The sequence below is a fragment of the Coturnix japonica genome, chromosome 5, assembly GCF_054131305.1.
Source record: "Coturnix japonica strain WE chromosome 5, WE-NBRP24, whole genome shotgun sequence".
In the NCBI taxonomy this organism is placed as follows: domain Eukaryota; kingdom Metazoa; phylum Chordata; class Aves; order Galliformes; family Phasianidae; genus Coturnix; species Coturnix japonica.
Window position 1 is genome coordinate 17553420 of NC_140667.1, and position 16630 is coordinate 17570049.

The 16630-nt window shown below is 36.6% G+C and overlaps 2 long non-coding RNA genes across 17 annotated transcripts in view; one reads left to right on the forward strand and one right to left on the reverse strand.

Annotated features, from left to right (window-relative positions):
• Positions 1-16630, forward strand: part of LOC107314642 (uncharacterized) — a 295770-nt gene that overhangs the window by 276681 nt on the left and 2459 nt on the right. For 10 of the 14 annotated variants that reach the window (XR_014946462.1, XR_014946463.1, XR_014946469.1 and 7 more), the window contains 2 exons: positions 3532-3585; positions 7931-13359. This is a non-coding gene — a long non-coding RNA (uncharacterized LOC107314642). Of the gene's footprint in view, positions 1-3531; positions 3586-7930; positions 13360-16630 lie in introns of those variants that run through there. The other 4 variants (XR_014946467.1, XR_014946468.1, XR_014946465.1 and 1 more) reach the window with 2 other exon arrangements.
• LOC107314643 (uncharacterized) overlaps positions 1-16630 on the reverse strand; it is a 108896-nt gene that overhangs the window by 25960 nt on the left and 66306 nt on the right. The gene's annotated exons all lie outside the window — the stretch shown is intronic.

Below are 16630 nucleotides of genomic sequence, written 5' to 3' on the forward strand. Positions count from 1 at the left end.
AGAACCACAAACTCAGATCACTTTCAGCTTGATTTGAGTGCTCTTTGACTGACACCGATAGTGGTTTTAAAGAGGATATGCAAAGTAAGAACCAGAACTGCATCATTTTAGTAACAGTCCATTTGAAGAAACCACCCCATAATTGCATCATATCTGTTAATGATCCCACCCCCCTTGTATTTTATAAGCTACTAGTTCAAGAGGGTCTTCAGTTCAGTGAAGAAAATGGAAATCATGGAGGGCTTCTAGCAGTTTCTACCTGTAGTGTGGGTTTTGAACAGGTGAACATGAAGATCAAGGTTGTGGGCAAATACTTAATTTTCATCTAGAGCTGTGGAGTTTTATTTTATAGCACAATATAGAGTAAAGGGAAACTTGTACTTCTCAAAATTCCATATGAAAAAAAAAAATCACAACAAGAGAAATTGGCATGCAATAATTTCTCAGTAGAATTTTTTTATTCTCCAAGCCCTTCTGTGAAAAGCTAGGCACCTCTCCCCTGTTCCCTACTTCCAGCTATTGTATTTGCAGATCTGGAAAGACTTAGATTTAAGGTTTTGGATGGGTTTTAACATACAATAAGACCCCAGTCAGTAATAACAGAAGCCTGATGGTTTATGACTTCTGTGACTAACACCAGTCTACTGGGTCTATCAATAGGTTTAGTGTTACCTTGAACTGCTCTTGCACTGACTTTGTACTGCGAAGACTTATAGTCACTGCGAGGGCTGATATATGAAACTTGGAAAATCAAACAAGCAGGTATGATAGTACTACTATTCTGTTCTTCCTCATGTTTATATTTCACCTTCTAGTCATCTTGTATAATAAAGAACAGCTGCAGAACAGGCAAGACCCATAAAAAAAATAAGAAACAACAAAATGTCAAATTTTGATAGTATTAACTACCACTTTAATGCACACGTGCTGAGGACTGTGCCAAACTATTCACTTGTGTGAATATTTGCTCTTCCAAAAGCCTAGGAAAAAAAAAGTGAGTCAGTTACAATTCACCCATATTAGCTACTCTTCACTTTTAGGGATCATAGTTTCCAGCCCACTCACCAGAATGCTACTAAGTGAAGAAAATACTACTATCAGTTTTCATTTCAGTTTATGGCAAGTGCTTTTCTTTCCACAAAATGAGTTCTTAATTTCCCTTAATAAGCCTATTCCCAGAAGGGCACTGGAACAGAAGTTTTCATTTGGTACTATATCCTTTCCTTGGACCTCTGTTCAGGTATCCATACTGCTGTCAGAAAGTGGAATATCATTTGTAAATATAAGAGGAAGAATTTTTAAAGAACAATGTGAAACTAAGGCATGCACTCTGACTCAGAACTCCCACTCACATTATTTTTTGCTTAATCAAAAAACTGTCTCTCTTGGACTCTCTGGAATTCCTTTAAAGTAGTGGTGTCTGTTTTTCTTGATTGATTTTTAAATGAGCAATTCTTGTGTTCATTTTCTATGATAGCACTAGAACAGTGTTGAAAAGTATCTAAACCACATGGAAAACTCAGTTACAATAGCAGTTATTTCAATTCATCAAATTACATAAAAGATTTTTTAAATTATTTTATTTATTTATACTTCACATTAAGAAATATACTAAGTGCATACGCTGTTGCCCACGGTTTAAGGGTATTTTGTCAGGGATGCAACAAATCCCAGTTTTTCGCTTTAGTAACTACTTCTGCAGAACTGAGTGGAATCCTTTTATTGATAGATGAGGAAACAGTTCCTTCAATGCCTTTCTAACAGTGTACTACAGTTTAAGTATCTAACTTAACTTCAATTGAAATGTGGCAGTCAGGAACTCCTAACTGAGGGACAGGAATGAAGGCATGACCTTTCCTCATTGATTAACTTTCATGATCTGGACAGCATTCTCCATATTCTCCTCCAGCAAGTGTCAGTCTTTATGAATACTACTCCTTGGTACTTAGCTCTAATCTTGTAGTGCATGGAGAATTTGAATTCTAAAGATGATGTGAACCCTCACAGCTGGCAAAGCACTTGGGGAGGGGGGGGGGAAGTTACAACGTAAAGAGAAGTTATAATTCTAAATTAAATTTGTTGTTCTCTCTATAAGTACCTTATGCAATATACTTATTTTTAGTTATGTCAGTTACCATTTATAACTGTACATGCCTTGAAGCAGAGTAATGAGGTCCCAAATATTTTTCAACATAGTGTTTTGTACTAAATACTGAACAAGCCAACAAAGAAACAGCTCTCACTTTAACAAGCTTACCATGTATGTGTTGCAAGGAAAGCAATGAGAAGCTTGTCCTACAAGGAGGGAAAAGAAGGCATATAGCTCCTCTCTGTTTGCCAGAGTTGTGCTGCTAAGGCAGTGTATTATTACAGAAATATTTAAAATAATGTATTATTTCTAAGTAGGAATGCAGCTGATGTTTTATGTGTTCTTTTCAAAGATTGCAGTAGCAAAAATTCTCAAACATTAAACATGCACTTAGCTTTTTATACTGTGATTTCAAAATTAGGTTTGAGGCCCAAGGTAATTAATTAAATGTATCAGTTTAATGAGTGAATGCAAGTGTGTACAAAACCTAATTGCTGGACAGTCTGTGTATTGTACCTAAGTGTTTTAAAAAAAAAATAAAAATGGGGTGAGGGGAGCAATGTTTTACTTTTATTCTTATAAGGCAGATGAAACAAATGAAAGGAGGTTGTGTCAAAAAATTTATTCACCATTTCTGTTGTGGTCTAAGGAACTATGATTTTTAAAGGTCTTGGTGGGCTGTGGTATAGATTTATTTCTACAAGAACTGGGGTCCAAAAATCAAAGGCTCAAATTTGAAAAAGCAAAAGAGGGTCTTAAGACGCTATAAAACTGTGTATCTTTAAAGAATCATTTGGGCACCTAACCAGCTCTCAGCAGGGATGATCTTCTACCTTACCTCCCAGGTGCCTTTCTAAACTCTTGCAGAAGAAAGTAGTTGAGTAATTGTGAAGTCCAACTAGCGAGCATGAAGGAGATTCTGAGCTACTCTCTCACAGTGGTACTGTTAGAGAGGTGGGATTTTTGTTACTTGGAGCCTTGGAGCCATCTCTTTCATTTACTGCAATGACAACTTTTAGTTTTTTAAGATAGTAAAAGATTCTCAAACCTCTGAATGCAGAATATAGGCTTCATCCTGTGCCATCCATTTGGTTTCCCGCTATAGTAGCATGAGTATTTCTCACAGGGCTTATGTCACATTGGAGGTACTGGAGCAGGTCCAGAGCAGGGCAGCAAGGCTTGTGAAGGGCTTGGAAAATCAGCCCTACAAGGAGAGGCTGAGGGAGCTGGGGCTGTTTAGTTTGGGAAAAGGAGGCTGAGAGGAGACCTTATTGCTCTCTTCCAGTATCTGAAAGGTGCTTACAGTGAGAGTGGGGCAGGTCTCTTTTCACTGGTAATAGGACAAGAGTAGACATCCTCAAGTTACACTGAGGTAAGTTTATTCTTCTTTTTTCCCAATTGTTTTCTTTTCTCTCATACCTTCTACCTCAATTTCATTTCAGCTCTGACCCCCATGGAAGCAACTACAAAGAAATTACGCTAAGAATTCTGTAAAGGTATGAAGTTTTTTCATTGTTTGTCAACCTTTTCACTACACTTTTCTATACTCCTAGCAGCGTTTTTGTGACAGGAAACAAGCAGCATAAAGCACAGCATTCTGTGAGAAGGCCATACTTAAATCAGTGGAGCTCACTGTGAAGAGTTAGCCCAGGCTTCCACTCCCCCTGCTAACTGTCAGATAGCTTATTGTGAAAGCTAGTAGTTTAGTTATTATTTTTAGTATCAAAGATCTTTTCCTGGCAAGTTCACAGTTAAAGTCAATCTTATGGCCATGCTACCAAACATAATAAAATACAGGGCTTAATAATGGAAAACCTGACACCACCTAAAATATATAACTGAGCAGGAGTGATTCTATAATTATTTTTTTTTAAGCCTACAGAAACCAAGCAACGTTAATTATTAATCAAAAGCAAAGCACCCATTTTAAGCATTTTTTCAGGGAGATGTGCTCATTTAATCTCTTACTACCATGTATTACTTTATATCAGTTACTGTCATTCAAAGCCAGCAATACTTACACAACTGCAAGGACAGTGCTCAGAGATAACACCCCAACACTTGACACAAGCACTAACAAAAACACTGAACTAATCAGCAGTGCAATCTTGTCATCTTCCTATTACTGCCTTTTCCTTTTTGCCCACCCAAACACTCCATACTGCCATAACTTACAGTGTTTTATATTGTACCACTAGCAGTTCAGAAAAGAAGGATCCCTGTCAGTACTATGTGGTTTAATTCCTGCAGGAAAGAATACCTAAGGAATACATAATGCGACAGAAGCCCACAGTCTGTTTCAAACCCATGGATACCAAGGAAATTACTAAAGGTCATTTTGTTCCACAGTGTTCTTATTTCATAGTCTTTGTTGAGGAACACGAGAAGGAGTCATCTTCTTGTGTTCCTTGCTAACCTCTTACCTAGGATAGGTGGGAGAAATCACTTTGATAATTGACTGCTTAGTCCTGAAGAAATATCAGGAAAGGTGAGGTGAACAAAGACCACAAATGGAATGAGAAACATAGTTAATAAAAACTAACACACATTTTAAAGTGACATGCTGTCAAACAAAGGTTTTAAAATGCAGACTAAAATGTTCTTATTATGATCTTGGTCAGTGATCTGGAATGTAAGGTTTCTGTTCACACTATGATCTCAAGGTTGCTGTGAATTAATTGTGTGCTTCCTTCAGTCTTCATTACAGTCTTTGACACAAGAATGAGTTTTCACAGAAGTGAATGCCAGGATGTTCTGATTCTCATTGAATATTCTCATTAATCCATTCTTAGGACAAAGATAATGATAAAGAATAAGCACAGATATTAATTATTTTATTTCTTATGGCAATCCTGGGGATGTAATGAGAATGAAATGATTGCCTCTTTTTAATTCTAAAGTAAGGGTTTTTAAGGATAGAAAAATATTCAAAATTAATTTATTCTTGTAATTAAACTGTGATAAGACCAGGAGCTTAAAACACATCACATTAATTCATTCTCAATGCCAGTTAAAGCACCCAAACCTGTACGTGTCAATTAGAGTAAGAGGGAGAATACAGGGCAGTGCAGAGTAGAGCATCACAACTTTTTCAAACAATAAAAACTGAAAATAAATTACTATTTATTTATAGTATTATATACTTACAGTAACTAATAATTACTGAAAATAAACAATTGTAATTCGACACTATGTGTGTGAGTGCGTGGAAATTAATTAGTCATAAGCTGTGTATGTATATTCGACACTATGTGTGTGAGTGCGTGGAAAATGCGACACTATGTGTGTGAGTGCGTGGAAATTAATTAGTCATCAGCTGTGTATGTATATTCAACACTATGTGTGTGAGTGCGTGGAAAATCCGACACTATGTGTGTGAGTGCGTGGAAAATCCGACACTATGTGTGTGAGTGCGTGGAAATTAATTAGTCATCAGCTGTGTATGTATATTCGACACTATGTATGTGAGTGCGTGGAAAATCCGACACTATGTGTGTGAGTGCGTGGAAAGTAATTAGTCATCAGCTGTGTATGTATATTCGACACTATGTGTGTGAGTGCGTGGAAAATCCGACACTATGTGTGTGAGTGCGTGGAAAGTAATTAGTCACCAGCTGTGTATGTATATTCGACACTATGTGTGTGAGTGCGTGAAGTTCGACACTATGTGTGTGAGTGCGTGGAAATTAATTAGTCATCAGCTGTGTATGTATATTTGACACTATGTGTGTGAGTGCGTGGAAAATCCGACACTATGTGTGTGAGTGCGTGGAAAGTAATTAGTCATCAGCTGTGTATGTATATTCGACACTATGTGTGTGAGTGCGTGGAAAATCCGACACTATGTGTGTGAGTGCGTGGAAATTAATTAGTCATCAGCTGTGTATGTATATTCGACACTATGTGTGTGAGTGCGTGGAAAATCTGACACTATGTGTGTGAGTGCGTGGAAAATCCGACACTATGTGTGTGAGTGCGTGGAAAATCCGACACTATGTGTGTGAGTGCGTGGAAATTAATTAGTCATCAGCTGTGTATGTATATTCGACACTATGTGTGTGAGTGCGTGGAAAATCCGACACTATGTGTGTGAGTGCGTGGAAAGTAATTAGTCATCAGCTGTGTATGTATATTCGACACTATGTGTGTGAGTGCGTGGAAAATCCGACACTATGTGTGTGAGTGCGTGGAAAGTAATTAGTCATCAGCTGTGTATGTATATTCGACACTATGTGTGTGAGTGCGTGAAATCCAACACTATGTGTGTGAGTGCGTGGAAAGTAATTAGTCATCAGCTGTGTATGTATATTCGACACTATGTGTGTGAGTGCGTGGAAAATCCGACACTATGTGTGTGAGTGCGTGGAAATTAATTAGTCATCAGCTGTGTATGTATATTCGACACTATGTGTGTGAGTGCGTGAAGTTCGACACTATGTGTGTGATTGCGTGGAAAATCCGACACTGTGTGTGAGTGCGTGGAAAAATGCGACACTATGTGTGTGAGTGTGTGGAAAATCCAACACTATGTGTGTGAGCGCGTGGAAAAGCCGACACTATGTGTGTGAGTGCGTGGAAAATCCGACACTATGTGTGTGAGTGCGTGGAAATTAATTAGTCTTCAGCTCTGTATGTATATTCGACACTATGTGTGTGAGTGCATGAAAGTTCGACACTATGTGTGTGAGTGCGTGGAAAATCCAACACTGTGTGAGTGCGTAAAAAATCCGACACTATATGTGTTAGTGTGTGGAAAATCCAACACTATGTGTGTGAGTGCGTGGAAAATCTGACTCTATGAGTGTGCGTGCATGGAAAATCCGATACTATGTGTGAGAGTGCGTAGAAATGTGACACTATTTAAGACATTATATCTGATTATTTTGGCTTTGTTCATATTTTTATGAATATTCTACTAGACAAGACAAGGAATGGGAATATTCACCTATTTATTAAATTTTTTAATTTAACTTAAAATTATGTTTGATATGATAAATCTAGAATTGAAACCCTTCAGTCCACTTTTAGACTTACCTGTAATACTGCATTCAGCTGTGTCTTATTTACCTTAAATCTTGTTTCTCAGATTTTTTATTCAGTTGTGATGTTTTTCCCATTTTATTACTCAAAATGGCTCGAACATCAATTTGTACAGTCCAGATATTTGCCATGAGTAAACCACAGATTGAGAAATTACTTCCCGTATCATTTTTAATTGTGAAAGAAAAACACTACTTTGCAGAAAGAAGAGGGGTGGAAGCTTGTAAAGTACTGGCTATTGTCCATTCTACCCACTTTTAATTCATAACACATATTTTCCTAATTTCTAAACAATGCGGATGTGATATTACCTCACTGACTGCCATTTGAAATGTCTTCCATCACACCAAAGGTGAAAGTAGTCCCCTGTCTTTTCGCATTTTCTATTCCTACTCAAAGTGTCTTGGGAAGGCATTAAGTAGAGTGCTTTCCTACCGTATTCGAGCACTAACTATGGAAGGCCAAGAGAAAGGAAAAAACAGGCCTCTGGGAGTCGGCAGAGAATTCAGTGGGACAGGTAAAAGCACATAAGATTTTGCAAGAGTAAAGGCCATAGAGTATGAGAAACTTTTTTTTTTTTTTTTTTGGTTTTTGGTATTTTTTTATAAATAGTGTTTTAAATAGGAATTTCAGACAAGAAATTAAAATTTAAACAATGTAAGTGCCTCAGAGAACCAGGCTCTAAAGCAGTCCCTTAATGGGACTTTGACACAGCCTTTATTTTTTAATGTGAAGAAGGGAAAGGATTTGTCATTAAACTTTAAAAATAATCAAAATAAAAAATCCTTTTTGTTTTTGCAGGCTGGTGCTGTTACTAAGAACGATTGTGTTCACTTAGTGCGTGTGCATTGGTAAGGAGAACTTACTTACATTTCGAACTCTAATCCCTGTTACATGTAAGTTTGTCTTGGCTGTCCTAGGATCTCTATATTTTTTCAATCATGCTGAACTTCTGTCTGAATTATCATCTCCTCCTAACAATAACACCTTAACACAGCTTCTTTCCCAGCTTTCAGAATATGAAATAAGAAGCAGCATGCTCCTATGGAAGTGATTTAGAAGAATATCACTTGCTGTCTTTCTTTCCTATGATTTGCGCTGTTAAATACAATAAACACATTAGCATTAATCCTAAACATTTTTAGGCTAGGCAGTTGCACAACTTAACAAAACCTAGAGAAGATATAAAATTATCATCTTCCTGTTCTGTTGTCCAAACATCAAAATTTTCTATTCTGCATTAATCATTCTTTAGTCTCTCTCTTTTTGGTAAGCAGGTCATTGTAAACAGTAGAGACACGTAGAATATAAACAGGAGACTGCAGTTACAGCTCTGAGGAAACATGCCAGCCTGTAGCAGGAACCCTTGGCACCAGAAGTGCTGAATATCACCAAATCTGTTAATACAGTAGAGTAGCTCTTAAATTGAGCCTTTTGGCCCTGTTACTACCTACAGCAATGTCAGCAGTGAAAGGTAAATGAAAGTAAGTACAAAACCAATGTTCCTTGATCTACACAAGGTTAAATACATGCTGATGAGCATCAGTATTTCCAACAACAAAATTATGCCTTTCTGCTCATCAGTGGTGGACCTTGTTCTCATAATATTGCTACTTACTTTGGAAATGAAAGTCATTTTAAAGTTGAATCTGCAAGTGAATATACTGTGGTGTACACAGTGCATAGTTCCCATAAATTTAGCACACAGGAATTTATTTCAGCAGCTACAGCTTTCAGTAGTTCATCAGTTTTGTTTTGCATGAATGTAATTTACCTTTCAGCCACCAAAGGCTTACAGTACAGGTCTTGTATTGAAACAAAACTAGTACTGTACCAGCACTCACATCGTACTCCTGAAGAGAGGAAAAAAAACCTCATATTTATTCCAGAGTTTTCCAAGCAGTTAAACTCAAATTCAGATGTATATCTCTGTACATTTTTAAAGCAGCGTTAACACAAGACTAGTAAAATTACAGTTTCAATAATTCAGCTGTAATTATTTATATAATACAATGATGCATAGTCTCCTTTATTTCCTCTTAAGGAAAAGAAAAAAAAAAAAAAGAAAAAAGAAGAGAAGAGAAGAGAAGAGAAGAGAAGAGAAGAGAAGAGAAGAGAAGAGAAGAGAAGAGAAGAGAAGAGAAGAGAAGAGAAGAGAAGAGAAAAAAAGAAAAGAAAAGAAAAGAAAAGAAAAGAAAAGAAAAGAAAAGAAAAGAAAAGAAAAGAAAAGAAAAGAAAAGAAAAGAAAAGAAAAGAAAAGAAAAGAAAAGAAAAAGAAACCACTGGGAAAGGAAAGGCTCTTGAAATTCTATCATATTGCATAGTCATAGGTCTAAGAGAAAGAGAAATCCTGTGGTCTGAAGTGAAATAAATCACTGAGTTTCAGAGACAGTCTTATCCATTGGAAATAGCCACAAATGAAGGGAAAGACAGAAAGACATTTCAGTTCCTGAAAGCACAGAGATTTGTGTTGATGTTTGCCTTTATCAACTTTCAGGAAGAAGGGCCCATTTAATCACTGGAAATTTTACCTTACTTAGAGAATTTGGCCCAGTTTCTGCTATGCATGTTAGCTTATTTTATAAAATATGGGCCAGGCTCATTTTCCTTGAAGTCACTAGGATTTTTGGCATTGATTTCAAGATGAACAGCCAGTGGGTCCGGAGTAGAGAGGATAAGGAAAAAGGCACAGTACCTCTTACAGTACAGATCAAATCAAATGCCGTGAGCTTCAGGGAGTGCATTTCCTGATGTACTCTTCATGCCTTAGATATTGCTTTTCACAATAACCAAATTCTTCTATAGTCAATTTTACAACTATGTCTGCTGTCAAGAATTCAGTAAATCAAATGACTTTTTATGGCATTTTACAAGAAAGAAAACTATTCAGGTAAACTGACAAGTCCAAATAGGAAAATGAGACTCCAACTAAAGCGTATGTTATAAATCACAGCCTACTACCCCTGCTGGGATTGACAGAGATCTCCAACCCAAAATGAATTCAAACCAGTTCACAGGGATTCTTAAACTTTTGCTAAAAAGGGAAGCCAAAACGATGACAGCTTTATTAGAGCATATAACTCAAAATAAGCACCAATGCATTTTAAAACATTTCAAGGGCATCTTTCAATATGAATCTAATTCCTTTTAAGATACTGCTCAACTTCCTAAATGATAGTATTTCTTTATAAAATGTAGTAAATACTTATATTTGCATTAGAATGAGATATTTTGTTAGCTGGGCTAACAGTTATCTCTTAAGTAAGTATTCTAGCAACACATGACAAGTTTCAACAGCTTTTTGTCTACTCAGGACTGCTATGAGCCCTGACACTCCAGTGTTTAGGATTGTCAGAGAGTCTACATAACTATGATACACTATGATACAAGACCTTTATGTAAAAGAAATACAGACAAATACACTGAATCTTAGAATGTACCAGGTCCCATTTATTTTAGGACTTTTGCCTCAGCAATCTTCTACAACTGAAAAGAGTGAATATATTTGAGATATTTCTTGAGAGATGTATAATCTACTTTAATTTAATGGTTCATGGGCACATACAGATAAAAATGTCTTTTCATCTCCTACTGTCAATCTCAAATATTTGGTAATGCACTAACAAGCATTTTTGTGGCTGCACAAGGATTGCCAAGTCAATGCTGTATGAACCCTTCTAGACATAATACTTACTGCATAACTATCTGCTTCAATCAATCAATTTGCTTCCATCACCATTCATGCTTTTCTCAGCTTGTTAAACAAATGTAATCATAATCATTGAATGGCTTGGGTAGGAAGGGACCCCAGGCATCATCAATTTCCAACTCCCCTGCCATAGGCAGGGCCACCAACCTCCAGATCTGGTACTAGACCAGGCTGCCCAGGGCCCCTTCCAACCTGGCACTGAGTACCTCCAAGGATGGAGCATCCACAGCCTCTCTTGGCAGCCCATTCTGGCATCTCACCATTCTCTCTGTAAAGATCTTCCCCCTGACATCCAAACCTTCCCTCCTTGAGCTTAAAACGATAGTACAGTTGTGTAGCAGATTAAAATGTTTAAGGCAAACAAGTTAAAGAATAAAATAATATGAAAGATACTTTATAGTTACAATGATATAACAAGTAAATAAGTGTCTTCCTTCATCACGGAAAGAAATGATTATCTGTTCCACCAAATACATAGAGTAGATCACATTTTAAAATCTGCATTTATTGGTTCCTAATAATGAGGAGGAGTTTTCATTGTCAAAACAACTAAGTAATTTTTAAGGAATTGAGTCTTAAGAGTATTACCAGAATGAAATGAAATACTTATTAGCCACAAAAGAGAGCAACTTACCTTGGTTATTCTGTCAAATGTCCCATAGATACCACAGACAGTTTTAACCCCGTAATGGGACAAAAGTCTTTTCAGAAAATGCAGTACTTGATATGATGCGAGAATTTCAGGTTAAATCAGAACAGGTTCACTGCGAGAGGGTATAGATCACTGCTTCCATCAAACAAGCTTTTTTGATAGTAGAGGTATTTCTCCTTTCCTGCCCTTTACCACTCTTTTCTTATCTTCATCTGCCTTTTGCTCTACCAATTATTTAATTCTAATTTATTTTCCAGAATCTTGAAGTGTACTGCAAGTACTATTTAAGCCTGATCTAGCATTATCTTTCAAGCGAACAACTTGTTAGGGACATACATAACTTCAGTTCTATATGAAACCTCACTTTGTAAAATAGGAGCAACATTATAACATTGCACATAGTGTTTCAAGTTTTTTTGCACATCTTGTTCCTTGATTTTATTTTTTATGCTTGAATGTTAGGAACAGCAGCTGAGAGAGTGCTGCATACTTACATTTGCTTTTCATACCCTTTAAACCTTCCTTGTCTTGTCCTTGTTATAACTAGTGCCACGTCAGCCTCCTAACTATCTTTACAACCAAGGTTTTTCATCAAGCAATATTGTTTGAAGAACTGAGGTCAGGCTGGCAGTTGCTGACCTCCTTGTTCACATAATAAATCCTGATTATTCTAGGGTTACAGTTCATGTGTATAATCTGATCATGAATACTCAGGTAAAGTGTATAACATCTAACACAATATTTTGCTAACTGTATCATAGTGAAATAAACCATAAGTTTAGATGGTGTGGAAAGAAAAAAGAAAAAGGCAGTAACAGGCAAGCAAAAGCAACACAAGGATGACAGCTGCAGAGCTATCAAAACACTTTCACTATTATGCCTTTAAAACAATTAAAAAGAATTATTATTTTTTCCAGAACAATTTCTTGCAGTAAAATACATGTTACAGGTTCCCCAAAACAAAAATCTTCAGATGAGATTATTACATTTCATGTTCAGTGAAAACATTCACTCTAGGTACAAAAACTGCATCCTGTAGTAGGAACCACCACCTACAATATTAACAGTTGATACAAAAAGGAGGAATTTGTATTCTCAGAAACAAACACTATGGAGAGAACACCATGCTCCACTCTCTTGTTATTCCCCTGGACTACTGATATTAATGCTAATTTTAAAACAAATTTCCCATCCCTCTTCATCTGCTGCAGAGGTCTCAACAGTATGCCATGAATCAGAGATACAGGCAAAGTGCTTCTGGACTTCAAGAGCCTTTTCCCACAATGGTATATTAATCTGGTAAAGATAAATTGCCTGTATAAACTATTCTGAATCTGTTCTAGTTTGAAGCACAGAACAATGTCTCATCAGTAGCCTAGAAGGATAAAAAAAGAAGACATCTTCCTGTTCTCACGTTTTTATTCTTGACAGCAAGCATTCTATGGCAGCAGAAGCCTCACGTGTGGTTAGAGCTGGTCAAGAAGGTCTTTCTAACAGCTTTCTAATTAGAAAATTTTCATTTAAAAAAAAATCATTTGAAAAATCAGTGCTTTTTACTAAATACTGATCTGATTGGATACTTTTACAACTTTAAAGAAGAACATTTTAATGTGCAAATTTATGTTTTTTTCTAAAAGGTTCACATGTTATCCAACCTGTTCATCACAAATATTATCTGTTTAAGAATGCTGCAAAACACGTTTTCTTCACTTCTATGAAATTTTAGTATAACAGAAAAGTAAAAGCTTTAATTTTGGTAGAAATTGCTTTGTGTTCTATCTTGATATCCACATATTCCAGATAGTAAACATTAGCACTTTGCAATGCAGTTTTATGTAACCAAATAAAAAAGTGCAGGTGAATGCATCATTTCCTGGGTTTGTGTTTATCTTTGTAAATGGCTCATCTTCATCTGTGCAGTCTTCTCTGGTCAGCATAATCCTGTTTCTCTTTAAATTCAGAAGAAAAAAGAAAAAGTCTCCTTGAGATCATCTCAGCTCTCTTTTTCATTTCTCCCCACTGTCAGTATAGTCTGAGGTCTTACACATCAGTTCTGCTTAATTAAGGCACAAGAAGAGCACGTGCCGAGAAAGGGATGTGCTCCAAAAATAAAAATATATCTCTGAGAATACTTTCCAGGAAATCAGATTTTCAAATCCTGGCAGTTTTATACACATTGCAAAGAAGATGACCTTAATGATGAATTAGCATGTGTTCTAAATTTGGATCTACCACCTAGCTAGGAGAGCCTGTGGGTATCAGAACTAGAATCAAGGATGATCTTTATGTCAAACAGATGACCTAAAAACAAACATCTCCTATTGGGAACACCCGATACTCTAAATTATTGTTGCAAAAATCCAGCAAGTATTTGGAAAAGTCAAAAAAAATCCAATTCTGCCAGAAACTATTCAAAATGGTGGGTGTTATGGGTTACAACCAGAACTGTAGTCAGCAGTGCCACTGTTGGGGAATTAAAATAAAAAAGCATAATCAGAAAGTAACTTCACAACATGATTTTGCCAGAACTAGAATACAGTAGGTGGACAAAGACATCACATTTAGAATATAAAGTGGTCTATGTTGGCTCAGCGGAGAACAAAAGTGATCCAGAAAACAAAATAACTGAAAAAAAGACATAAGGACCTGGGATTATTTGGTCTACATAAAAGAAGAGCAAGAGGAAGCATGAAGGCAATATTAATATTTATGTATACCAGTCTCCACATAGATACAAAAGATAGCTTCACAGCAGAGAGGAATATTTTTTTTCCCTTGACCACTGTAGATATGACAAAAATGACAAGCTTCAATTGCATCAAGGGAGATTCAAATTGGGCATTAGGGACAACTATCTTCCACCAGCAAGTGTCGGCTAGAACCTGAATACAAAAGGAACTCACAAAATTCCAAGGCCTGCTGCAGTTTAGGTACAATCAATCCTACCTGACTCTATTTGCCAGCTAGCCCACAGTTAATGACATATTTCAAGGCCCCTCTGATGCTACTTTTAATGAGTATTAATGGCTGCAACCTCCCCAGTTTCATTCCACATCCACTAACAGCAGTGTAATTAGCAACAGAAAGCAAAGCAGTGGTGAGTGAGGCTCAGTATGATATTAGAAAGTTTGAAGTAAGCAGCGTGTTATTTCAGGCCTTGCATCCACTGCCCCACATTTAGCTGCAAGTACTCACCTAAAAATCCACATAGCTCATATCTGGAAACACGTGAGCTCTTCATTGGTTCTACCTGTGATGAACAACTTCCTGAGGATTAAGCTCTTGCTCTGCAGCTTTGCTTATGACTGTTTGGTCCAGTGGTAATTTCTGAGATCTCTTTGTGGCAGGGTTAGCTTTCAGGGGAATCTATTTGCTCTCCACATATATGAGTTTTGTGCATGTACGTGAAGAATCCTCATTCCAATTGCAATATATAATTTGCATGCTACTTTTTCAGTGAAGCCTCACATCTTTCTTTCAGAACTACAGCTTTGTAACTGAATGTTTGTCTGTTATTATTCTTCCTGGATTTAACAGACAAGAAAATAAATTTCAGATTTTAAAAGTGTAAGAGAACTTGAGCCCTCATTACATACTTGGAAAATGCTTTAAAACTAAACCTAAGGGTTGCTTCATTGTCTCCTCTGATATGTTTAAGAAAAATCAGAACTGCACCTTGAATACACTTTTTCACTAATAGAATTCAAATGTAATCTTGATCCTTTTTATTCAGATCCTGATTCTGTGTTAGTAGTGCTTAAACCAGGGCACGAAATGGTACCAATTTTGTCATCTATTTCATGAAATTATCCTGACCTCACCAATTAAAGACTACAATAATGTTTATTACTTACTGTTTTCATAGTTTGTGTGACACAACCAGTCACAGGATTGTACACTACTTCATACAAAACCAATTCTTAAAGGCCCTGTGCACTTATAAAGATTGCCTTAACGAATTTTTATTTCAGGATTATAAAAGATTACCTTGGCTTTTAAAACTTAAAGCCACCATACAAGGTTATTTATTTTCATTCCTACTTAAAATTAAATTATATTTGTGTATGCAAATGCACTATGTAGGAGGGTTTAAAAAACTGGCAAGTAAATCCTCTTGCACTCAGAGGTGGAAATTATTATCCATTTATATATAGTGATTAACAGTTAAAATGCACTCTCTGCTGTTCCCTGTGTCTCAGAAAGAACAGAAGCTTTTGTCTTCCTGAAATAAAAAGCCACATCTCTTTTTATAGTAAATGCCTTCAAAAGGGGGCACATCACTGTCATGGCAAAAAGCCAGAGAAATTTAAAATACACTCATCACATACTAAAGAGTTACATTTATGCCTTGCTGATGAGACATTAACACAAATATGGAACAAAAAATTATGAAATTATACATATCAGGAAAGTATCAGCTCACATAGGGCACTGCAGATAGGGTACGTATATACTTTAAATATCACCTCAGAAAATCAGGGCGTTGAAAAAGAACACAGTAAGCCTGCCCAAGAGCAGTGATATGTCGTAGCGAGATGGCATGGCATCTCTTGTTTTACAAAGAAAGAATGTTTTCCAGTTGGCCAATATACAGAAGCAAACAAATAATAATAAAACTCCAAAAATGAAACAAAAAACGTAACCAGCTCATCTTGGAAGCACTGAAACATCCACAAAGAAAACAAAGCACAAATGAACCATCAAACAACATTAGAATATATCCATTTGCCCTACTGATGAGGATCTCAAGGAAGAGAGGATGGGTTTGATTTCATTTGCTTTTTAAAGAAACCTTTTTTTCTTTTTTAATTAATTTAATCTTCACACTTTTCCTGGGGCCCCTGGGCTCCTGTCCAGGCCCAGATACTTCACAATTGACTTTGATTTTCTGAAGTAAGTGCTCTGTCGCTTTCAGAGCAGTTAGAGGTGGGGTCAGGAGTGAGGTGGCATGGTATGGCCTCACTCTGGCTCCTGCCTTCCTGACATTGTACACGCTAATGCAATGTGAAGTAGCACGTCTAAATAGCCTGTCAAACTTTTTTGATGTTAGCAAACCCACAGATGGGATTCATTTCCACACTGTTCAAAAAACGTAAACGATACAAGGACATTAAAGAGCATTAAACTACTTGATGACATT